The sequence below is a fragment of the Saccopteryx leptura genome, chromosome 3, assembly GCF_036850995.1.
Source record: "Saccopteryx leptura isolate mSacLep1 chromosome 3, mSacLep1_pri_phased_curated, whole genome shotgun sequence".
NCBI classification, from domain to species: Eukaryota; Metazoa; Chordata; class Mammalia; order Chiroptera; family Emballonuridae; genus Saccopteryx; species Saccopteryx leptura.
Window position 1 is genome coordinate 158311361 of NC_089505.1, and position 25813 is coordinate 158337173.

General features: G+C 35.3%; 1 long non-coding RNA gene and 1 other non-coding gene across 2 annotated transcripts in view; both read right to left on the reverse strand.

The window, feature by feature from the left end:
- The window catches only part of LOC136397720 (uncharacterized), a 76068-nt gene that overhangs the window by 37829 nt on the left and 12426 nt on the right, over positions 1 to 25813 (reverse strand). The gene's annotated exons all lie outside the window — the stretch shown is intronic.
- Positions 18196 to 18272, reverse strand: TRNAA-GGC (transfer RNA alanine (anticodon GGC)). The gene has a single exon. It is a non-coding gene; the product is annotated as a tRNA-Ala (tRNA).

Below are 25813 nucleotides of genomic sequence, written 5' to 3' on the forward strand. Positions count from 1 at the left end.
TTGCTGCAGCTGGTTTCTGGGCAACAAATGACTTAACCATTCTTTTCCTCCACACACACCCATTCTGTGTTTCCCCCATTTGTACTCACCACTCCAGTTGGTCTAAATTCATTTGTCTGGTGGGATGACCCAGACTTTCAGCCCCAAGACATTAGAGTGTTTAATTACTATACTCTGGTCAGCTCATTGTCTTCACAATAGTCCACTTTCTGTTATTACTAGGAAGGCGCCAGTGAAGTGCCTGGGTTCTAAATATGACCTCCAATGGCACGATTATGCAGCAGCAATCATAGCTGCTCATGGTAATCAGGTTCAATTCATCCCACCAACGTAATGAATGTCTTCTCTGCCTTTGGCGCCACTTGCATGAAAAGCCAACAATGACCAAGCGGTAGTCATAGTTTCAAGGCTGTGAACCACTTACTATTTGAAGTGCCTAGTGAAGTGCCTTTCTGCCCCCATGGAAACCAGACTCTTAAGCCAGCAGAGCCTACATTGTGGCCATGGGAAGCACAAACTCCACAAGTAGGTCACTCTGTGTGATAACAAAGGGGCCATTCTACTTCTTGGTTCCTGAACCCATATAGTCTGGCTTTTTGGGTTACAGCACCATACACTGACCATCAATTTGGTTTATATACACATCCAGAAGGAGTACATTCCAACCTTACAGGGTGTTGTCCCTAAATTTAGGCATTGCTAAACCTTTAAAATGCCTTTTCATCATTCTCTCAGGCAGCAGCACTGTTGGAGGGTAAGAACTATGTCTTTTCATCATTGTACTTCCAGAACATAATTAGTACCTGGCACATATTAGGCATGTCATACATATCTTTGAATGAATGAGTGAATGAATGAATGAATACATGAATGAATACATGAATAAATGAATGGATGAATTAATCTCTGGGAACATTAAAAATCACCAAATAAAGATTTAAAACATTATAAACTAGTATCTCGTATGACTAATATGTGAGGAATGATCTCTTAGATACAAAAAGTGAAAAATGACTTCTTAGATACATATATAATCAGTAATAATCCCATTAAAAATAAAATTTGAAAAATTAAACAATTCACTTTTATAATGTATGTAGAATTAATCTTAGTGTAAACAACATATTTATTTACTTTAGTATACCAACAAATCATAAGCTTAACAATATAAAACTACAAATACACTTATTTTTCTTTTTCCTAAATACTAATGAATTTCATTTATGAAAACCTCATTAAGAAACATTATGTTCAAGAATAAATTGCCAAAGCCCTATTCCACCAGATTAAATGTATGATGAATTATTTAAAATGACATTTATTGCATCAATTTTTAAAAATAAAGCTAGAGAAAGCTGTTAATATAGCTTAGTAGCACCAAATCTTGTTCTCTTTGCTTTTCTCCAACAATAGACAGGGGTGTGCAAAAGTAGGTTTACAGGTGTAATACAGATAAATAATACAATGATTATAAATAATACAAGAGTCAACTCTGTTTCATGTACTCAGAACTGTAGACTTACTTTTGCCCCCTTGTATTTTGCCTGCTCTTGCTAATCCATCAGATAATAATATCTATAGGACTAAAGTAAAGTTTTGTAGAACTAAAAGGGAAGCTGTAAGTGCATAATATTTTATAGTAATTTCAGTGTAGCACATATTTCATTGGGTTTCCTCCCAGAGGAACTTCAAGTGCTAGAGAAAAAAGTCAGTATAATCTAATTTTGAAGGAAGTCATTTTTTTATTAATCATGGGTCAGTCGTCAAGCTAAGTGCTGAAAAAAATTAGAGAAGATCTATTTTTGTCCATTTATTAACTATGAGTTATTAATGAATAATGAAACCTATTTACCTACCCGACTTTTTAAAGCTTCCTTTTAGCTAACATGGGGATATATATTAGTCTCTATACTGTTTCACCAGCAGCCAAATTTCATAGGGTTGAAAAGAGTTTGTATAAAATCTTAGATTCTTAGAAGAGAAAGATCTACGGTTTATATACAAATATAAAAATAGCCTATCTTATAAAATACCTGCCACAAATATAAGAAATTTCTAAAACTTGTTTTAATTATTTCTCCCCTCTTTAAGGTCCAAATGCAATTCTTCTACTCAAATGAGCAGCATGGGGAATCCAGTTAAATAACATGAAGCCCTTCCCTTCCCCCTTGCCACCTTCTCGCCTTTGAAACCAGTTATATCTAACTTAGAGTGCTATATTCCTGATTAATGAAGTTAGCCGCACAATTTTTAAAATGTGACCAGTTTGACTATAAGATTATTAATATTATTGAAAATATAATTTAAAAATTAGTTATAACAATAAAATAATTTAAAATACTAACACCCTTTCTAAAACATGAAAACAGTTACAAAACTTGGTGCTTTATATTAACTCAGGGCCCCCTAATGTCATGAAATGGCAAGATTAATCTTTCTTGGCTCTTGCAAGACACTAGTGTTATTCTGTTCACCTATTTGAAAGATAGTCAAGTTTTTAATACAGACTACTTCAAAGAAGATAATAAATGAAAATAGGGAACTTGGAAGAATGGGGAAATTCTAAGGTCCAATACATACAATAAACTCAGTTTTTTCACCTGATCAAAGTGACTTCCCTTGGTAGACTTCCAAAATGTACTATTGCCTCAAATAACCAAAAAACTTTTAAAAGTTATGAAGGATAACTCCCATTTTTTTTTACCTTCCCCTTCAGTTCCAAATAAGCATGCTTTTCTAACTACACTAATTAAGAAATGTTTGTCTTTTAAAAATTTCATATTCACTCCAAAAACCAGTGATATGGTGAAACTCCGAGAAGGATGCTACTCTAAAGCTAATTACATCATCAATGATCAGTTGTCTTCAACTCTCACAAGTTTTCAAGGATTCTTTTTTTTTTTTTTTTTTACTGCCACAGGATATTTGATGCAAAATTTATACAATCAGTCCTAGTAAATTTGAATTCTAGAAGTTTCTGCCCCCCCTTAAATATTATACACCTGGAGTCTTTCTTTACATTTTCAAATAACAAAGAAATGGAATACACTGGGGAACAAAACTTTTGTTGCATCACAAAAACACTTGTTCTTATCTAATTCGAGTGTACTGATCTCAAATCTGACATTAGATTTTCTCTGTAAGCTACAGCTTTTTTGCAAGTCAAGATTTTAGGCTTTCATCTTATTGTAAAATTTTCAGCATTTAGTTTAACATAATGAATTAGAATGTCTTCTTGGGCATCATCTTTGAGAAAATATAATAATTTATATAGTGCAGTAAATATATTAATACATTAAAAGATATGATTGCATCAGAATTTGTCTACAATTTCAAAATAGAACATATTAAAACACTTACTATAATCAAAAAAATTGTGTAAATCTTATTTAAATTCTATTCAGGCAAAAATTTGAGTTTGTAGCTCTTGTATTTTGTGTGCTTGTTGAGGACAATCTCCTTTGATGCTCCAGCAGTAGTCTTCTCACCACTAACAGCTCCAAGATTTTCAGGAAACTTATCAAGGTGACTGTTAAGGAAGTGAATCTTAATGCTCATGTTATGTCCAATGTCGCGGAAAGCCAACAGCATCCTTTGAACCAGAAGTTCATAGTTTTCTGCTTTTTTGTTGCCAAGAAAGTTCTTTGTAACTGCCACAAGAGACTGCCATGCTGCTTTCTCCTCCTTATTCATCTTCCTGGCAAATTCTTTGTCACATATGAGGGTTTGAATTTGAGGTCTATCGAATACACCTGCTTTTATTTTCTTGAAAGACAAAGCAGGAAAAGCAGAAATAATATGTTGAAAGTATTCACTTTCTCTATTTGAAACCTGAACAAACTGCTTCATTAAGCCAAGTTTGATGTGAAGTGGGGGAAAAATGATCCTGTCTCAATTAACTACAGGTTCATTCACAATATTTTGCATCCCTACTTCCAGAGCTTCATGTTTTGGCCACTCCTTCTGTGTCCAGTGTTTCTCCTGAGCTCAGCTGTCCCACCCAGAAAGCAAGAATACTTCGTGAAACCTTTCTGTTGTCCTAGCAGGAAATTTACCATTTTAAGATCCACACAAATGATCCAGTTAAGCTCCTCATACTTCAGAAAGTCAAGCACAATTTTTATGTCATTATAATCTTCTCACAAATGAGTTGAATAACCAATTGGAACCGCTGAAAATAGGCAATATATGCCCGTGTCACAAATGATGAAATATTGCGCCTTTGACGTTAAAGTGTGTAACAGCCACATATATAACAGATGGTGTCAGAACTATTCTTACATTTATGCCTACTCGAAGAAGCCATGATTCAATCTTAAAACAAAATAAGAGGGTGTTTTTATCAGATAATAATTTTTTACATTTAAAAACAACTACAATTATGTAAAAGTGATGTTTGTAAAACATTAATTGCCTTGTGGTTATGTTCAATCCAAGAGTCATTGCTCTTTAACTCCAATTTAAAAACCAATGCATGCCATTAACTGTAACAAAAAGAAATTAAGTTGCATAAAAACTTGAGCATGAACCAAAAAACGGATTTCAGATTTGGAATCAGCAATGCCGACATATATAGAAACAGTTCTAAAACCTCATGCAAGAGAAAATGAAAAAAAAATGTTCCCCATTGTCAATTCTAAGTTTTACTATAGCTCTTCTCTCTAAGGGCTTCTTGCAAAGAATTCACATGTTGTGGTAATAGCTCAAATGAGAGGTTTTAGGTTTCTCTGCCTGGTCAATTATAAGACCATTACCTTACCACAGAACACATGCTCTTGACTTTGCCAAGGTCTGTGTTGCAGCTTGTTGGGCTTTGAAGAACCTCGGCCTTTTTGGTATCTGGGGCTTTTTCTCCTCTTGTGTGTTTCAGGACCCCTGCTATTTTTCATTCATCTCCATTCATTGGTTTCAGTTGACATTTGTGGACTGAAAACATAATGTGTCAGAAGATAGCTGTAGCTTCCTACTGTGTTAGTTATTGTTTCCTTTGTCAGGAGGTGAGTGAGCACAAACATTTTCCAATTGCTCTGATTTTCAGACAGGTTCAGACCTACTGAGCCATCACTGATGCACTCGCCTATACCATTTAGAAACACTTGATACAGATTTCAGAAATGATTTCTGAGTTCAGTCCTATACAAATAAAGGTACTCTCTTTTGTCCTTATTTCCAGAAGAGGAATATATTCCATATCGTCTCCTTGGTTTACTCCCGTTCTGTATAAAAGAAATAGAGGTAGTGCTTCTAAAAAGCTGCTCATCTGGGCTCAAAACAGCAGCTCACCTTTTTTGCTAAAGGCAAAACATTATCATGATCAACAGAATCTGTCTCTTGGGATTCAGTTCTGCAGTCCTTTCTTGGGTAAAATTCCCACCAGAATTAAAATTAAGTCCTCAGTGAGCACTTAAATTACATTATAATATTCAGCTTTATAATTTCCAGCAAGGCTTTGCCAAAGGCACTGAATGATTTATAATAAACTTGAAAACCTCAATCCCCTCTTCCCAGGGTGTCTTCAATTATTTCTTTGACGAACTCTGCTCTTGATTCCTTGCTGAACTGAAGTAATAAGGGTTTTAGGGCCTTCATAGGTTTTCTCAAACTTTGTTTTTTTAACTTCAGAATGTCTGCAGGTGAAATATCTTTGAGTGGATCTTTTTAAATGTACCTCTTATAAAATTACAGTGAAATATTATTTTACTCCAATAGAATTGGCATGTGTAAATATAAATTTCCCATAATATTATTTTAATTATAAAAGTTGTATTATTAGAAATTACTCAAATTCATTATAATTCAGCCTGAAGAGTTCACTCAGTTACTTAAAAAATAAGTTCTGACAAAATTTCATATTGTTTTCTATTTGATTCCCTTCTCACATAGGATGTAACATAGCATTGGCCACAGTGAGAACTAGAAGTATGAGAATGGGTAGATTGTAGAATTTAAGAGTTTGATTTGTCTCATCATAAAGAGAAACTAAGTTCTGGGAAAATTGAGAGACCTTTCCAAAGTCGCACATTTTATTAAGAACAATGCAGGTCTTACTGTCTGTTATGAACTCTGGATTTAGAGAAACGTGACATTAAAAATTGCATATCCTACTTAGTAGCTATATCCTGGTATAAGTCAAGGTATATAATTCTATGTGGCTCGGCTATGAGTAAGTCACTGAGCTTCAAATTCTTAATTATTAAAAATGGATATACTTCTCTTCTAAGATGTTTAAGAGAAATAAAAATTATATATGTAGAAATTCTAATCCAAAATAGGCATTAAATGAAATGGTAAAGATTATAATCATTAGTAATTTATACAACTAACCTACATCGCCTTTTGGACTTTCTCTGTGATTTATTCTTACATAGTTTTCAGAATATTTTCCTAAAGCACAATCACAGTATGACTCTTTTTACTTTGAAACTCTCAATGACTTTCTATCATCAATCAAATTCAGTTTAAATGTTTTCCCTATCACACAAGGCCCCAACTCACTTTTCATTTTTTTCAACTATTGTTATTAAAGATAGGAACTATGTGTTAGTCTCTAGTTTAGTGCTTTTACAAGGAGAAGGTACTACAGAAAAAATGCTAATTGAATACCTTAAAATATAATAGGCAAAAACCATCAAACCAGCATTAAAAAACACATACAAAAAACAAAACCAACATTGAAAAACACGTAGGATTATTTGCATTGTCATCATGCAATGATGTAAAAAGTTCAAAAGTAGAAAAATATTTCCCAAGTGCATTTATTTGAATGAACATATCTTCCAACATACTTTAAAAATGGGAGATGTGGTAAATTTAAAAGATGAATTTACTAAAGGAATTTGATTAAGTATTAGTCCTTTGTACGTTTTTATGGTCACAAACTGCCACTTAAAAAAATACATTCATTTATTCATTTATTTATTATTATCCATGTCATAGAGTTTGAAAATCTCAATCCCCTCAAAAAAAGACAATCACATGAATAAAAAATGCACTTTAAATTTTAGAGCAACCATTCCAGTCCTTCAATAATACCATTAGATTCTCTAAACTCCAGGGCAAGAAGCATTTTTCTCAACAAACATTGATGCTCAGAAAACAGGCTTTTTAAATAAATCAAACTGGGTTTCAAAATGGAGACCAGCCTTCATTAAATCTTAACTCCAAAATGGAAATTTATAAATTAAATGTAAAAGCAGTAAAATTTCACATTAAGACAGAGCAAAGAGGGGGAAAACAACGTGGAAGAAAAAGGAAAAGGAAATGGGAAAAAGATATTTAGATGGGACCCACAGTTCATCACCTGCATGTAGAACATGGATTCTATCTTTTCAAGAAATGGGAAATCAACTAGCCCCCTTTGAAGAGAGTCTCCCCCTTGTAATGCCCCCACCACCGATGGAGGGGTTATTGCATGCAATTACTCAAAGAAACAGTGAGATTAGATTCCTTCCTGACATCCCCTGTTTGTTTGTTTTTCTTTCTTTTTCTGTCTTTTTGTTTTGTTTTGTTTTTTAATTGAACTAGAGTATCTCTACACGCTGGGAGAAGTTGGGTATTAACTTTTTTAGCTCATTAGGTACAATTTAGGAAATCACTGGAATGCTTTAATGCACAGCCCACAAATCAGCTACTGGGAGAATCAGGATCAATGTATTTTGTGCCTCTGAAATTTGGGGAGCAACAGAAGAATGCTTCTGTTGAAACATGTGAAGTCCACATTTCACATCATCTTATAGGCACAGAAGTTTCTCTTTTCTGAACCCAAACTGGATAATTCAATTACAAAGTCATTAGACCCCCTTGTAAGATAATTCAGGGGGAGTTCCTGTTTTTATCAAAAGCCTTTGTGTGTGTGTGTGTGTGTGTATGTGTGTGTGTGTGTGTGTGTGTGTGTGTGTGTTCATCCAACATATATTCTGGCCTCTCGCACTCAGTTTACAAGGTTTCTAATTAAGCTCCAGAGAGATTATATAGTTCACTGAACTGAGTTACTGTGTTACAACTGGGAAAGAAGAGGCTCTTCTATTTTATCAGAAAAATAAACACTTTAGTTTTATTTCCTCAGCCACACATGTTATCTCTTCGTCCTGTCACAACATTTTTTATAGGTTTTTATTTCAAAGAATTACCTTGAGATTACTGTCAACACAAGCCTGAGGAAAGTCTCCACACAGAATATAGCATGTGGTTTTGCCTTCTAAAAAACTCACTCTAGTCAATGTAATATCATATAATGTCATTGAAATAATCTTCCATAATTTAAGAACACAGAGAGTTTTTCAACAGTATGTACTTTGGCCCATAATTTGAGGAAAATAAAATGTTTATCGGTGACAAAAGCACAATTCACCAACTTGATTCTTAACTCAAAATTTTAACCTTTCAAATTGCTTCAGAAGCTCACTGGATTCTGCTGTTCTTTATAACATCTGTAGGCAAAATGTCACAATTCCTAACTGGGCAAGAAAATGCTGCTCAGAACAGAAAGGGTGTTCCCAGTCTTCTGCAAGGAGAAAACACTGTAGTTATTCAACTCAAGTAAATGCTTCATAACCATGGAATTAAATATTTCTGAGGAGTTCATTCCTGAGCTTTCTGGGTTGAATTAGGATATTCTCAGAACTGCACTTCATGTCACCCACATGTCTTAAGAACTGGTGCCTTCTGCTCAGCTGTGTGTTTTGTTTCCAGACATGCCGGATGTCTATGCAATAAGCACTCGGAGAGTTCAAAGAGACACAGCACATTCTGTGCTTTCTCTTCCCACCATTCCATGTAAACACCATTAATAACCAGACTGCTCTTATGCCAAAAGGCTCTGATAGCTTGACTTCAGTCTGCTAATTGTTTGCACTCGCTCTCTGCCTTTATTGTGCTTAGTAGAAGAACCATCTATCTGGGGCCAAATCCAGCCACTTGCCCCCACATGTTTTTACAGGAGCATAGATACTGACCATATCTGAAAGAAACATGCATGTCACCCCCATCTTTTTACCTTACTTCCACAAGCCCCTTTCCCTTTCGAGTACTCACATTCAGAAATTAAACAAACAGATCTTCAGAGTCTACCACTTATCAGGCATTGGAGTTGATGCCAGGCAAGGTCAGTAAACAGGAAGAAAGAGAAAAATTCATGCTTCCAAGGAACTTACATGCTGGTGGGGACAAATGCAGAGATAAATAAGTAAATAAACAAGTGGGTTAAACAAATAAACAAATTTGGAGAGTAATAAGCTAAGAAAGAAACCACAGTATAACGTGATAGAGAGTGACTTGGGAATAGGCAAGAGCAGATGGGGAGCTCGTGGAAGGCCTCTCTGAGCAGATGGCATTTTAGCTGAAACATGAAGGAAAAGGAGAATCTGGACAGCCTAGACGCCAGATGAAAAGGTTTCAAAAGAGGAGGCAATAAGAACAAAGCCCCAAGGAGTGTTAGCGCAATCCAGAGAAGACTAGCAGGATGGAAGTGTAAAAACACTCATGAATTGGAGAAAATTGTGAAGCACAAACAATTCTAAGCCTGTGAAAGTTCCTTATAATTCTTGCATATTTCCTTTAGCATATTACCGACAAGTTCTTTGTAATAATTTCCCACCAAATGAGATTTCTTGGTTGCAAACTTACTTTTTGCAACTTATTTGCAAGGTTGTTTAACTTCTCTTTTACTGTTCTTTTAGGATAATAACAGTCATCCTATACGACTACTATAAAACTACTATGTATGGCAGATCTTACCTAGTTCTTACTCAAGAGCCATTCTCCTCTTCCTTCAATCATAATTTGTTTGTGACAGCAATGTGGTGTCCTTAAAGATATAAGCATTCACACATGCATACATACACACACATACTGAACTTCACTTTCAGCCTCCCTTGCAGCTAGAAAGCTGCACATTATATTTTCCCTTACAATGTGGTGCTGGGAGTGAAGCAGCCATCTTGTGATTCTGAGGTAACAATGAGAATAAAGTGGAAAGTTTACAGGAGTCTGAGTCACTAATGCCATCATGGAGCTACTATATGAGCCTTGGACACATTTCTGACCTCTTGTTGAGGAAAATAAACCCCCCACATATTTAAATCATTGTAAAGCACTAAATGTGAAGTGCCACAAAACAGAGAAAATATAAATTGCACTATAATATCTTCATAATCTACATGACTCAGGTGCTTAAACAAAGTATTTATTTACAGAATAGGACATATGGATGATAAGAAGTCCTAGGTTCAGATATTTCAAAGTCAAGGTATAAAGGATATTGAAAATTATTGAATATGAAATATTTTTATTCTTTATAACACATCCAGTAGCTATTTAATGCCACAATAATTATACATGCTGTCATGTCTAAATATCTAGACTTCTAAGATTGCAAGATGAAGTATTATTCATTTCTTAACTTAGGATCTTGCCAGGAAAGAACAAGGAAGGATATTCTGTTCGGGTGTTTCCTTTCACTAATGACAGTGGCACCTGGCATCATTTTTATTTTACAAATAAACAATAAGAAACACATTTGCAGATATCTAAGTAATTGGAAGTTCTCTTAGGGATTTGAGGAGAGCAAGTAGATCGACCTAGTCTGCAGACGTAAAAGGGAGGGGGTGTCTGAGAACTAAACTTGAAGCAAGGCAGTCTGAGAAGGTACTGCCAAAAAAGGAGAAGTTTTCAACAAAAACAAATGTCTGCTGCTCAAAGACCCTTGTCAGTGTACTCCATCTCCCCCTAGACACTCCCAAAAGGCATCTTTAGTAATCCATAGACAGAGGTATCAACAATTACAGTTGTATATATTAAAAACTCAATATTTCACCAAACTTACAGTAGTGAAACAATAATTACTAGTGGCTTTGATGAAGCATCATATGCCCAGATCATGTAGTTACGACACACATACTTTATCTTTCATCTTTACATTGCTTTATAATATGACCAATAATTTTGAAAATAAATTGACGTTATGGCATTTACAGGAGAAATTCAAATGCATTTTAAAATGTCCTCTATATTGCATTGACCAGATACTATGTAATCAAATTGTTCTTACATACTGCCTACCTTTAATTATTGATTAATGGGTGTAGACACTTTGTTATTGGGACACTTGTTTCTTCAAACCGCATGTGTGGCAATTTTTCACATTGGTTTTTCAGGCACTGCCAGGCTCTGTTTATCTAAGATACATCAGATACACACAGTATGATCAGATGCAGTGGATGCACTTACCCAGGGCTGTACCCACTCTTTTTCATACTGCTCCAGGTTTATTCTTATATTTCATACTACCTAGAAATATAAGAATTCTGATAAAGTCTATTCTACACATTTCCCTTTAAATATATACATATGTATACTTCTGTGAAAATGTAATTGTATACACTGCAGTTGTATGACTAATATGTCCATTTTGACTAGCTATCTCCAAAAACATTATTCCAACTTCTTCCTTAAAATTTTATACATCTAATGTTTAGAAAACATTTCAAACTATCTTCTATCATCACATATTTCAAACTTTGTTTCTCTACCACTACCCAAATATCTTTTATTGTTGAACGCTATAGTTCATGTTCATATCACATGATCTACACCCCAGCACCTTTCTGTTGGGATGCCAGGTAAGTTAGTATAGTGGGCAGTAGGAACATTCTTGGAAGGCATTCAAACCCAGATTAACAATATGTTAATTATACTTGGAAGCAACTAAAAAATAAAAATCAATTTTCAACTCAACTTCCTCTAGCAAAAAGAGAGAAATATTTTTAAAAAAACCAAACTATTGGCCCTGGTCGGTTTGCTCAGTGGTAGAGCGTCGGCCTGGCTAGCAGGAGTCCCGAGTTCAATTCCCAGCCAGGGCACACAGGAGAAGCACCCAACTGCTTCTCCACCCCTCCCCCTCTCCTTTCTCTCTGTCTTTCTCTTCCCCTCCCGCAGCTGGTGCTCCATTGGAGCAAAAGATGGCCCGGGCGCTGGGGATGGCTCCATGGCCTTTGCCTCAGGCGCTAGAGTGGCTCTGGTCGCAACAGAGCAATGCCCCGGAAGGGCATAGCATCGCCCCCTGGTGGGCGTGCCGGGTGGATCCCGGGTGGGCACATCCCGGTCGGGCGCATGTGGGAGTCTGTCTGACTGCCTCCCCATTTCCAGCTTCAGAAAGATACAAAAAAAAAAAACAACAAACAAACAAACAAAAAAAAAAAAACCAAACTATTGCCACTCTAATCCTATCTGACATGAAAGAAAGTATGACAGAGGGGAGGAACCAGTGGTTAAAATATATTATTTTTACTAAATCCACAGCAACCTATGATTGGGTCAATTTATTACCAGAACTCCTCCTAGGGGCCTTAAAAGACACTAGTGCAAGCAAGGGGTTCTGAAGCTTGGGTTGCTTTATAGCAAATCTGCTTCAAGTCTTAAATTGCATGTGTGTTACGAGGAAGAAATCAGGGTGCTGCTATATTATCTCTCCAGGGACACGGTTCTTTTAGCCAAGCCTCCACATTTGCACTCACCACTGACCAGGTACAATCAGTGATGTCCAGTTTTGAGGCTGGTATATCAGAATACATATCTAAGACTTAGTAATGATTTGAATCTCTAGAGTACCCAGGAAATAGAGATCTCTTACTGTCCCACATTAAAAGACCCATTTTAATGCAAGAACATTGATGGCAGGAGAAGGAGGCAGGAGAGGAATAGGAATAATTCTTTATGACTCTCTAACAAATAACAAATGCCAATGTCAACAGTTACTGTTTATTGGGCACTTCCTCTGTGCTGGTACTGCCACCTCATTCAATTCGTGAAGCAACTCTTTGAAGTAAGGACTTCATTATGTCCATTTTTTAAAGTCAGATTTATTAAAGTATAATTTATTTACCCTTTTAGTAAATAAAACCTTAAAATCAAGCCATATAAATCCAACTTTGTACTTCTTTTTCAACATTGTTTGGCTACTCTTGGCCTTTGTTTTTCCATATAAAATTTTAAATCAGCCTGAAAAGTTCTATTAAAAATCCTTCTGAGATTTTGATTGGGATTGCACTGATTTCATAGATGAATTTGGGGAAAATTAATATTTCAAAAATATTGAGATTTCAAAATCATGAACATATATATCTCTTTATTTGGGTCTTCTTTAAATTCTCTCAACAACATTTTGTTATTTTTACCATACAAATCTTTCAATTATATTGTTAGACATTTCCCTAAGTACTTTGTGTTTTTGAAGGAAAGGGGATCAGGAGTGTTACCCTTCCCTTCCCAGGGATCTTATGACTTTTACTTTATTTGAGAAACGTAAAGATGTCCCATAGAGGAGAGTTCAGTTAGTTGTTCTCTTCCCTGAGTATTTTTTGTGAGCACCAGTGGGAGCCTGGGAAAAACACTTTTGAGAAAGTACAGACTCCACTTGTATTTGGAACTCCTGGGGATTTTACTGTCATACTAACTCATACTTGGCCTTTAAAAATGTGTTAAAATTTTGGCTATTTTCTCCTTGCCTGCTGTTACTGGCAGTCACCTCTTCCTTCCATGTTCCTCCAAAGGTGAAGCAGTTTATTTGTTTCATTTCTCTTTGGAGTGGGTATCCCAGCCTTTGAAAATCAAATTATGTGAAAAGAAGTCTCACCTCTCTAATGATCTTAAGAAAAATAATGCTTTCATTGGTTTTTAAAATTCTTATTGTTATAGTGGAATGACATTCTTTTGCATCTTTCAACATTTTAAGCAAAAAAATTAGTCAACCAGGACTATTTTATATGAGAAATCTGAGCCTTGGAAAGGCCAAGTAACTTGCCCAATATTACAGATCCATTAAATATCATGGCCAAAACTTAAACTCAAGTTTTTCTGAAATAAAAGTTTATTGTGTTAAACATCACACTAAAATGCATTCTGTAGGAGCATTTCATCAAAAGACCATATTTTAGCTGTCTGCATGATTCTAGTTAAACCCAATGTTCTCCTTTTTATTGTAAAGGAGAACTTGAAATAATGCTACGTAATTATCTGATGAGTCTTGAAGGCTGCTAGCCACAGAAGTTTAAAGTTTAAAAAAATGTTTTTAAGTGAGTATGACTAGAAAATTCCTACCCTTCTTTACTTTGTAAGGTCAATGTTCAGTATTTCTTCCATTATTAAATAGGGTCGGATCATTCTAAAAATGTACACTATTAGAAATGTACCTTTTAGAAATGCTTAGGCAAGCCCAATGAAAACATCATGTGATCACAAGAGCTTGGACTTGAAAGAAGGGGATAGCTTCAGGGCAGAAGGATTTTACATCAAATTGGGAAAGGTGGTCACGAGGCAACTTAGATTGATTAGCCAGCATAAGCAACTCAAGGGAATTTGGCTCTCCACAAGTTACCCAGGAGGAACCAATACTGATTCCAGAAAAGGTATCAAATTCAAAGACAGAAGCAAAGACAGAAACTGAAATACATACAACAATTCAGGAAAGGGAATAGAATTAGGTTTTTGAAAGAGGTGGAAATGTAATTTGGTAGAGAACATCAAAGATACACTTGTGTTCTCTTGCGGTCATCTGTAGATGCTATTCTTGTAGTTTAGAAAACCTGTGAAAGTCTGACATGTGAACAAATGGCCCTCACATCTTGGCAAATATATACTTGTATAGTATATTTTACTTTATAAACCACTTACTCATGCTATCTTATTTAAAATTTATGGCAATCCTATGTAACAGATGAAAACACTGAGACAGAATATTCAGAATATTTCAGAGAATACAATCATATGTGTACTCATAGATCATGATACAGACAGTTATGCTATAATCTTTATCATCTGAACATGCATATGTTTGTGTGCATATTTACTTGCAATGTATATACAAAGTGATATGCATTCTCTATTACTAGGATATTTGTAAATGTGACAGGTTAGAAAAATCACAAAAAGAAACATTAATAAATCATTCCATGTCGCAAATTGCAATATGAGAAAAGGGAAGAATTTAAAAAAGAATCCTCTCCTTCAAGCAACAAATTCTCACATGTTGCTGATAAAAGCAAAAGGTGGTATGGCTTTTAGAGGCATAAATCAAAACCTTCCCACCAACAGTTGCAACCATTTTCAGATTTAATTAAAGTAAAAATTATCTGCAAACTCATTACTTAGAAGATTATTAAGATTAGATAAAAGAAGAAAGACCTACATGTGACAAGTAAAAGGCATTGCTGAATGCTTAAAGCATATTTTTCCTAAGCACTTAAGAATTTACCTATATTGCCCTTTAAACTGCATTTATGGGTTTTTGAGTCTGTTTTCCCTAGTATATTGTGATTTTTGTGAAGTCAGAGACTGGAAAAGATTCACTTTTTATATTCTAAATGTATAGCAAAGTGCCTAGACATAGTACTGTACTTCCCCATGTATAGGATGCACCCTTTTTTGAGACTTTTGGGGCCTAAAAACTAGGTGCATCTTATACAGTAGTCATAGATTTTCTTACTTGCATTTCCCACTTGTTTTTGCGCTCATTGTTGAAGACAGTGATTCATCATCAGACATAGATGAGGACAAGCTAATGGATGGGAGTTTTGACAGTGATGAGGAGTTGTATGAATTGTATAATGAATAAAACTTGAGTTCAGCAACTTTATGTAATACTTTTTTTTTTTTTCAAATTTCGGGCCTGAAGATTAAGGTGCATATTATACATTGGGTGAATAAGGAAATGGTGTCACTATTATATATATCATATATGTGTATATATATATATATATGCACACACAAATATATGCAATGTATAAACAAAAATATATACTTATATAGCAAAACCCATACAATTCCATGTATATAATTTTATATTTATTTATTCCATATATATGTGTATACACATACACATTTCTGTATATATTATGGAACATATATGAGTATATGTATCTATGTTTCTACATAAGTATGTTTTTATGTATGCATGTATGTATAGTCATTTCATCTTTAAATTTTTCACAATCATGTTTTTAAAATCAAGTAAGCTTCAGTCAAAGTGAACTATAAAAGTGAGAATGGCTGCCATTAGTCTTGGCTTATGAGAGTCACTATTGAATCTGATTCATAGCCTGTCAGACCTAATACAGTACTAATGATTTTACAGGTATCTGCCACTTTGCATTGCCTGATCACTCTTGGAATCATAGGTGATTGAAAGCTATTAGAAACTTATTATCAAGCTATGCTTTCCTGAAACTACAAGAAGTCCAAGCTAGCAATTGGCTAAAATCACTACGTGATATAACGTGCTCATTGAGCCTTGCTAGTGTCCCTGCTTCCCTGAAGCCAGACACTGCCCCAGCAATGACATCCTTGTGCCAACTGATGTAGTCTGTGGTTTGACTGAGGGCTTGTTCTGATTCACAGGGAAGTGTTAAATGAAATCTGTCTGGAATAAACCGTGATGCAATTTCATTCTCATTCATTGATTCATTCATTCATTTCCTCATCCTCAATCACTGAGCATCTGCATTTCACAGGTACTGCATTAGGCACTGGAGTCACAAAGGTGAAAAAAGCACTTTTTTGAACTTTAAGTTGTGTAGGGTACTTTCATAGTGGGGTTGTACATGTTCCAAAAGGATGTATAATGTCCTAAAACCCAAGTGATTTGGTTTAATAATTTTGGCCATCAAAAATCCAGTTTGGACATTAAACTGAAAAGCTCTGCATAGCAAAGAAAGCCATCCACAAAACAAAAAGGCAGCCTACTAAATGAGAGAAAATGTTTGCAAATTGTATATCTGATAAGGGGCTAATATCCAAAATATATAAAGAACTCACACAAGTTAATAGTGAAAAAGAAAAAAAGGTCCTATTAAAAAATAAGAGGAGGATCTAATTATATATACTGTATTTTAAAAGAAGACACACAAATGGTCAACTGGTACATGAAAAGGTGCTCAGTTATTAATTATTAGGGAAATGCAAGTCAAAGTGACAGTGAGATGTCACGTCTCATTTGTTAGAAAAGCTATTATCAAAAAAGCAAGAAATAACCAGTGTTAGCAAAGATGTGGAGAAAAGAGAACTCTCGTGCAGTGTCGGTAGAGTAAAATTGATGCCACAACAGTGGAAAACAGTATGGACATTTAAAAAAAAAATAAAAATAGAACTAAATTATGTGATATAGAAATTCAACTTTGGGGTATATCCAGAGGAAATAAAATCACTATCTTGAAACAATATCAGCATCCTTATATTTATTGCAGCATTATTTACAATAGTCAAGACCTGGAAACAACCTAAGTATATATGAGGCACACATGCACACATACACAATGGAATATTATTTAGCCATGAAAAAGAAAGAAATCTTGACATTTTTTACAACATGGATGAACTTTGAGAGTATTATGCTAAGTAAAATAAGTCAAATGCCATATGATCTCACTTATATATGGTATCTATCCCCTTTCAAAACAAATTAAAACACTGAATTCAAAGACACAAAGAACAGATAGGTAGTTTCCAGAGGTGGGCAAAATGGATAAAAGGAGTCAAAAGATACACACATTTATTTATAAAATAATTAAGTCATAGAGATGTCATGTATAATATGGTGATGATAATTAATAATACTATAATATATATTTGAAAGTTGCTAAGAGAGTAGATCTTAAAAGTTCTCATCACAAGAAAAAAATGTATTATATATGGTGATAGATCTTAACTAGACTATTGTGTGATTTCTCAATGTATACTTATATTGAATTATTATTTTATACACTGAAACTAAAAGAATGTCAATTATATCTAAAAATAATCCAATTTGAAAAATGAACCAAAACACAAATATATGAAATTTAATGACCAAAAAAAATAAATAAATTCTTACAATTATTTTTTTTTAATTTTTTTATTTTTTTGTATTTTTCTGAAGCTGGAAACGGGGAGAGACAGACTCCTGCATGCACCCGACCGGGATCCACCCGGCACACCCACCAGGGGGCGACGCTCTGCCCACCAGGGGGGGGTGCTCTGCCCCTCCGGGGGGTTGCTCTGCCACGACCAGAGCCACTCACTCCAGCGACTGGGGCAGAGGCCAAGGAGCCATCCCCAGTGCCCGGGCCATCTTTGCTCCAATGGAGCCTTGGCTGCAGGAGGGGAAGAGAGAGACAGAGAGGAAGGAGAGGGGGAGGGGTGGAGAGGCAGATGGGCGCCTCTCCTGTGTGCCCTGGCCGGGAATCGAACCCGGGGCCTTCTGCACGCCAGGCCGACGCTCTACCACTGAGCCAACCGGCCAGGGCTTAAATTCTTACAATTATTAAAGAACTATTTCATCCTCAGAATACTCAGAGTGATCTGAGTTCAAAGGTGATGTGGGCATGCTTCCACTATGACTATGCACATCAGAATCAGTACTCGGCTGCATATTGACTACAGTAGATTGTATTTCCTTTATGTTTAAGCTAATTCCAGAACTCTAAGGCTGAGACTTGACATAAGTACACTATAAATGAGGTGCTAATGAGATGCAAATTCTTCAGGTTGCTTTTGAGTCTCACTCTGCCTCAGTGTGGACCTGTCTAAAATATCTAAGAGCTGAGAATCATTTTGGAAGGTTCCCAACCTCTAGCGTCTGAAAATATAGCTGGGAATTCCTTTCCAACAATCTTGTGGGTTATTTTGTCACTTTGGTTTATAATCCTAGCAGGACCCCTTCTGAAGTCTGAAGCTTATAAAAGAAGAATGAATGGTCAGTGTAAATAAGCCAAACTTGAGAAACTTCAAACCTTGAGCCACAGACCGTTTCTGTTAATCTACCTGGTCTATACCGGTTTAGCTCCTTTTGGCCAGAATAGCTTTTCTGCAATAACTCCTTTGCAAAAGAAACCTTCTTTTTCATCATGCAGAGGATCTTTCTCTCTGATGGCTGTGGTGCATTGTACTGCATTAAAATTAAATTATTTGGATATGTTTTATGTCTGAATACTGATAAAAGTATGATGTAGGCTGTATTATCTATAATCAAAGGTTACTTTTATTTGTAGATTTTAAGGGCAACTAAAATTTTTATTTGACAGATCCCAATCGTTCTAGTTGGCATACCTGCACATTTTTGTTGTATCTGGGATCAGGCATAAATCAAGTGATTTTTCACAGACAAATAAAAGTGGTAGAGTAATATATTTCCTGGAATTTAACACTTCATGGTCAGGAGGTCACATATGCCAAGTTGCTTATTTATATGCCTCTTAAAGTTTAAGTCTGTGGGCAGGAGACATGAAGCAATGTGACTTACTATGTCAATGAAGAATGTATTGTTATTTTTTATATGTAGGTAAAATTAGCAGTGTTACAACAGCAGATCAAACAAGAATATCATTAGAAATAGCATTGGCCATTTCTTGGAAAAGTGCTTGTTTTATAATTCTTTTATTTTTTTACTATAATCATCAGTTTAAACAGTGTGATTTATTGAATCTTTTTTTTTTTTAATGCAGAAGAGAGAGATAGTGTGCAACAGTTGTTGACACGCTTGCTGATACCCCCCAGCCTGACCTTGCAGTTCAGTTGGGACCAGTGTAGCCTGAGCAGAGCTGATGCATGTCACTTCCAAGCTGAGGCATGCCCAGGGACCCTCGTGCCCTCTCTAGCCCTCCCTCTCCCCACCAGAAACGACCTCAGAGGCCACCTATTCCAGATGGTGATTGTAAAATGGAGATAGCCATTTGACCCACATTTTTATTATGACATTAAGCAAGAGATGGATACTTTTACAACTTTCTGCATGAAGGACTATAAGGAGAATAAAGATCAGTATAAACATAGTTTTATGGGATAATTAATTAATTTATGTAATGCGAATATATTGAGTTCCTAACATGTAACTAAGTATTAAACTTTTTTCTACATTATCTTCTTTTTACATTGACCCCATTTAAATTGCACTGTGTTCTCCAGCTCATGATACTAAAGCTCCAAAAAGCTTTGACTTGCTCAAGGCATATAGCTAGAAAGGAAATAAGTCAGGATTTGAATACAGATGTCTGAACTCAGCATCTTGATTTTTCTTCTCTGAAAAGTACCTTACAAACTTACACTGATCATATTCCACAAAAACCTCAGGTCATTTTTATCCCAGGGCTCTGGTTTCTCTCCTTAGAAATATATCCCCCTTTAAATGCATCTGGAATTTATAGATGAAGCGCTGGCAAATTAATAAAGGAAATTACATCAGTGCCCTAAGAAGGGCAGGCCAGGGGTCGTGGGAAACTGTGTGGAAGCAAGAGAACCCCTGTCGCTTTACTGCAGCCCAAATACAGTTACGTACTGTGTTATTTAGAGCCCTTACCTAGTGGCCAAACCAGCTACCAGCAATAATAAGGAAGAAACCAGAAGGAGGGGCTTCCCTCCCTTCCATGTGGAGGAGTCCAGCTGCATTGCCAGGATCTCCTAAACGCAAACTGGAGAAATGAAGCTCCTTTTATTTCCTATGAACAGAACAATGTTGAACTGGCATAATGCAGTCCTGCGTCTTGTTTTTGCATTCAGAATATTGTCTTTTCATAGTCCTTCAGAATATGTTAAGGCTGGTTCACTACATAGCACCAGTCATGGTTTAAATTTCAAAGCATTAGATAAAAATGACCTTACACTACATTTGTAGATGTCACTCTCAAGCATCCCAATGTAGTTTCCATGGGAACTAATGTACATCAAAGGAGAAAGAGACTGTAAGACCAAATTTCAGTTGCTGCCTCCTCTTCCTTTGGGAAAACCAAAACGAACCCCATGTCAAGTGCTGATGAAATGAGTCTCTGCATCTTATTTTCAATGTGAATGCAACTTTTTCTCTTAAAAATCTAATCTTTAGTATTACACACATGCTTATGCAAAATTTTCCAAAGATTTCTCCTGTAATATTTATAAATTGTATTCAGAGCCTCAGCTGGCACATGTATCAATTTAAGAGAAGGGTAATTATAATCCATTGTCATTATTATTTTAAACTTGTTTCATAATTTTTATTATTATATAAATTAACAATTTGTTGGGTATCCACTCTACACCAGGCACTCAAATGGAACAATGACTAAACATTTGCAGTCACTATCACGTAAGAACATGTATCAAGATTGTGTTTTATTGGTATATACATAGTGTCTTTTAGAGCAATATGAGATGGTGTTATGTGGGTATCTATTATTAATTTTCTATCACAAAAGAGCAACTTCCAAACAGTACAGTTAATAGGAGCAAGCGGCAGCTATTATACCAAAACTCATCATCACCACACTTACAGGCCACAAGAATCTGATTCTGTCTCACAGGGCTCACCTGAATTGTAAAATAAATTAAACACTTTAATGTTGGGGGTGGTTGGAGAGAGGCAGTGATATATTACATTCCCAATTGTAATTGAGTATAATGATATACAATGTATCTCTAACCCATAAAGAATTAAGTAGAAAAAAATTCATTAAAGAGGAAGATCTTTGGCTACCAGAGCTGAGAAAAAATTTGATCATGTGATAGAAAATGTCAATTATATTAATAGCTTCAAAAAGAAGATTTTCTCCAGACTGGAAGTTACTATATTTTACTAAAAAGCTAAGGAATAATTTTATCACCATCAACATCATTTCACACTCATTCAACACATCTTTATTGATAAATTCACTGGGGAACAACGTTTTTTCATTTTTTATTGCATGAGGTTTTAGAACTGTTTCTATATATGTCTGTATCACTGATTCCAAATCTTAAATTCGTTTTTTGGTGCATGCTCTAGTTTTTATGCAATTTTAATTTCTTTTTGTTATAGGTAATGGCATGCATTGGTTTTTAAATTGGAGTTCAAGGGCAACGACTCTTGGATTGAACATAACCACAAGGCAATTAATGTTTTACAAACATCACTTTTACATAATTGTAGTTGTTTTTAAATGTAAAAAATTATTATCTGATAAAAACACCCTCTTATTTTGTTTTAAGATTGAATCATGGCTTCTTCGAGTAGGCATAAATGTAAGAATAGTTCTGACACCATCTGTTATATATGTGGCTGTTACACAGTTCAATGTCAAAGGCACAATATTTCATCATTTGTGACACGGGCATATATTGCCTATTTTCAAGTTCCCCCTGGTGATCAAGACAAGAATTGGGCTCCTCATATTGTGTGTCATAATTGTGAGGAAATGCTTCGCGACTGGACAAAAGGAAAACGCAAAGGAATGCTTTTTGGTATTCCCATGGTTTGGTGTGAACCTAAGGACCACAGCAGTGACTGTTATTTCTGTCTGATCCATACAAAGGGCATCAGCAAGAAAAAATGGCATATGATTACATATCCTAATATTTCTTCAGCAATACAGCCTATTCCACACTCTGAGACACTCCCGGTTCCAGTTTTTAATGGTTTTATTTCTTCTAAGGATGAAGAGAGTGAACATGGTGATCAAGTGTATTTTGATAAAATACATGAGGAAATGCTAGTAGAATCTAAAGGGTCTTCTTCTGATACCAAACAATCATTAACCCCTCTGCAGTTTTGCCAACTCACATTGAATGACTTAGTAAGAATGACATAAAAATTATCATCAAATTTCTGAAGTATGAGGAGCATAACTGGATCATTTGTGTGGATCTTAAAATGGCAAATGTCCTGCTAGGACAACGGAGAGGTTTCACAAAGTATCCTTGTATTCTGTGTTTGTGGGACAGCCGAGCTCAGGAGAAACACTGGACACAGAAAGAGTGGCCGAAATGTAAAGCTCTGAAAGTAAGGATGCAAAGTATTGTGAATGAACCTGTAGTTAATCAAGACAGGATCATTTTTCCCCTGCTTCACATCAAACTTCGCTTAATGAAGCAGTTTGTTCAGGTTTCAAATAGAGAAAGTGAATGCTTTCAACATATTATTTCTGCTTTTTCTGCTTTGTCTTTCGAGAAGATAAAAGCAGGTGTAGTCGATGGACCTCAAATTTGAACCCTCATACGTGATGAAGAATTTGCCAGGAAGATGAATAAGGAGGAGAAAGCAGCATGGCAGTCTCTTGTGGCAGTTACAAAGAACTTCCTTGGCAACAAAAAAGCAGAAAACTATGAACTTCTGGTTCAAATAATGCTGTTGGCTTTCCATGACATTGGATGTAACATGAGCGTTAAGATTCACTTCTTGAATGGTCACCTTAATAAGTTTCCCGAAAATCTTGGAGCTGTTAGTAATGAGCAGATTACTGCTGGAGCATCAAACGAGATTGTCCTCAACAAGTACACAAACACAAGAGCTACAAACTCAAATTTTTGCCTGAACGGAATTTAAATAAGTTTTGTGCAAATTTTATGATTAAAATAAGTGTTTTAATATGTTTTATTTTGAAATTATAGACAAATTCTGATGCAATCATATCTTTTAGTGTATCAGTATATTTACTGCATTATTTAAATTATTATATTTTCACAAAGATGATGCCCAAGAAGACATTCTACTTCATTATGTTAAACTAAATACTGAAAATTTTACAAGATGAAAACCTAAAATCTTGAATTGCAAAAAAATTGTAGCTTACAGAGAAAATCTAATGTCAGATTTGAGATCAGCACACTTTAATTAGGTAAGAACAAGTGCCTTTGTGGATGCAACAAAAATTTTGTTCCCCAGTGTTTTTTAGGCTAGGCACTTGATGTAGACATGAGGGGTAGAGCAGTGAACAAACTCTAATGTCTGTGCCACTTACAGTTGAGCCAAGTAAGAAAATGAAAACATCAGAGGACTATGGGCAGAGACCAGGGGTCTAAAATTATTCATGGGGCAGTGGAGGTTAACAGACTCAAGAACAGCTAGAATCTGAGAAAGGATAAACTAGGACTAGAAACACAGTAATAGATATTTTTTTTCTTAAATGAAAACTGAGCAAATGGTCTAATCAGAAAATATTCTGCCAGGAAATGATTCAATAAGAACTGACATGGAACAGTGACTGTTATAAAATGCAAGTGAGGACCAATAAGCACTATAAAGCAGAATGATGGAAGAGGATTCAGGAGGAAAACTTTTCCCTCAGCCACAAAGGGCCACAGTTTTGCCAATTCGCTATGATGGCATGCAAACTAAAATAATCACATTGGATATTATTTGTGGTCCAATGAATATCTTGTACAAATTTGTATGTAATAACTAATATACTATATAAGATGTGGAAGGGGACAATCATTTTTAAACAATACCTTTTGTTGTCAGTATAAAGATTGAAACTTTAAAAATTAAAATAAAATCCTTTTATATATAGATATACAGATATAATTTAAAATTATTAGTTTTTTGGACAGAGAAGAATTAACATGCCATTAGAGAATTTTAGATTCAATTTATGCCTCTTTTACTTAGTGTGAGGTTATTATAGGTAAGTTAATTAACTTTTCAGGGCCATAGAGTCTTCATCTTTAAAATGAAGATGATAATTACACCTATGTCACAGATTTGTTTTGAAAATTAAAGATAATATATGCAAAATTATTGAATAAAGAAGTCAGTAATACATTAGAGGATCTTTATCCTCCCCCTTTCCTATCATTCTATGTAGAATAGCTCTCTGGCCTCTCTCTTCACTCCCATGCATACTGAGACTGTGGTGGGGCCAGCACAGGGCAGAAGGGAGTCGTGTAAGAGCCTGGGAGGAATAGGGCACACCTGGATTTCTTCTTTGGAACTAGGTGTCAGCAAAGAGGCCATGTTCTCTGCTGTGTCAGGGACTAGGTAGAAAAGCTTTGTCATGGTCTGAAGTATTGGGAGGCCCTTTTTGCCAAACATCTAAGTCAGGGGTCAGGAACTTATGGCTTGTGAGCCAGATGTGGCTCTTTTGATGGCTGCATCTGGCTCGCAGACAAATCTTTAATAAAAATAATAATAACGTTAAAAATATAAAACATTCTCATGTATTACAATCCATTCACTTCCTACCGCTCATGTTCATGGTTGCAGGTGGCTGGAGCCAATCACAGCTGTCCTCCAGGACAACACCAAATTTTTATTGGATAATGTGTAACATATACAGGTCGTTGTATGGCTCTCACAGAATTGCATTTTAAAATATGTGGCATTCATGGCTCTCTCAGCCAAAAAGGTTCCTGACCCCTGATCTAAGTCATACTCTCTCACAATTTTATCAGAAATAAACCTTAAGGTTTAACTTTTGTCTATCTGATCACTATATTGATCTTTGGTTTTAATCTCTGGTGGAAAAAAAAGAATTATTTACTAAATCTTAGAACCTCATATTACTCACATTATATAACTCTGGTTCAATAGGTGACTAATGCAAATAAAAGTACTAATAGTTATAAAGATAACAGCCAATAAATATTAACCATATAATTTTTGTCAGTCACTGCTCTAAGGATTTTTAAAAATTTTATTCTCACAATACCTATAAATTAGAAACTCATATTTTTCATAAATGAAGACATTAAAAAACAGTGTAGTTAAATAAAGAACTCAACTTCATATACCTTCTATTTGAAGCAGGTTTGTTCCAAAACCTGTTTCCTTAACTACTACACTAAAAATATCTGAATGAGAGAGTTATGTTTACAAATTTCTTGTAAGTTTCCACAACTGATGAAGAGCAAAAGAAAAAAGAAAAAATTTGCAAAATTAATTACCAAATAGTTTGTTCTTCTCTGAAATAGATTTTTCAACAATATTTATTAATAGATAATAGGTACCAGGTATTGGGAAATTCAGACCGAAGAAGATAATGGCACAATGTGACAACTTCTATAGTAGCAGGATAAACAAAAGATTATGAAAAAACATAGGATATATTGATTCATTCTTAGG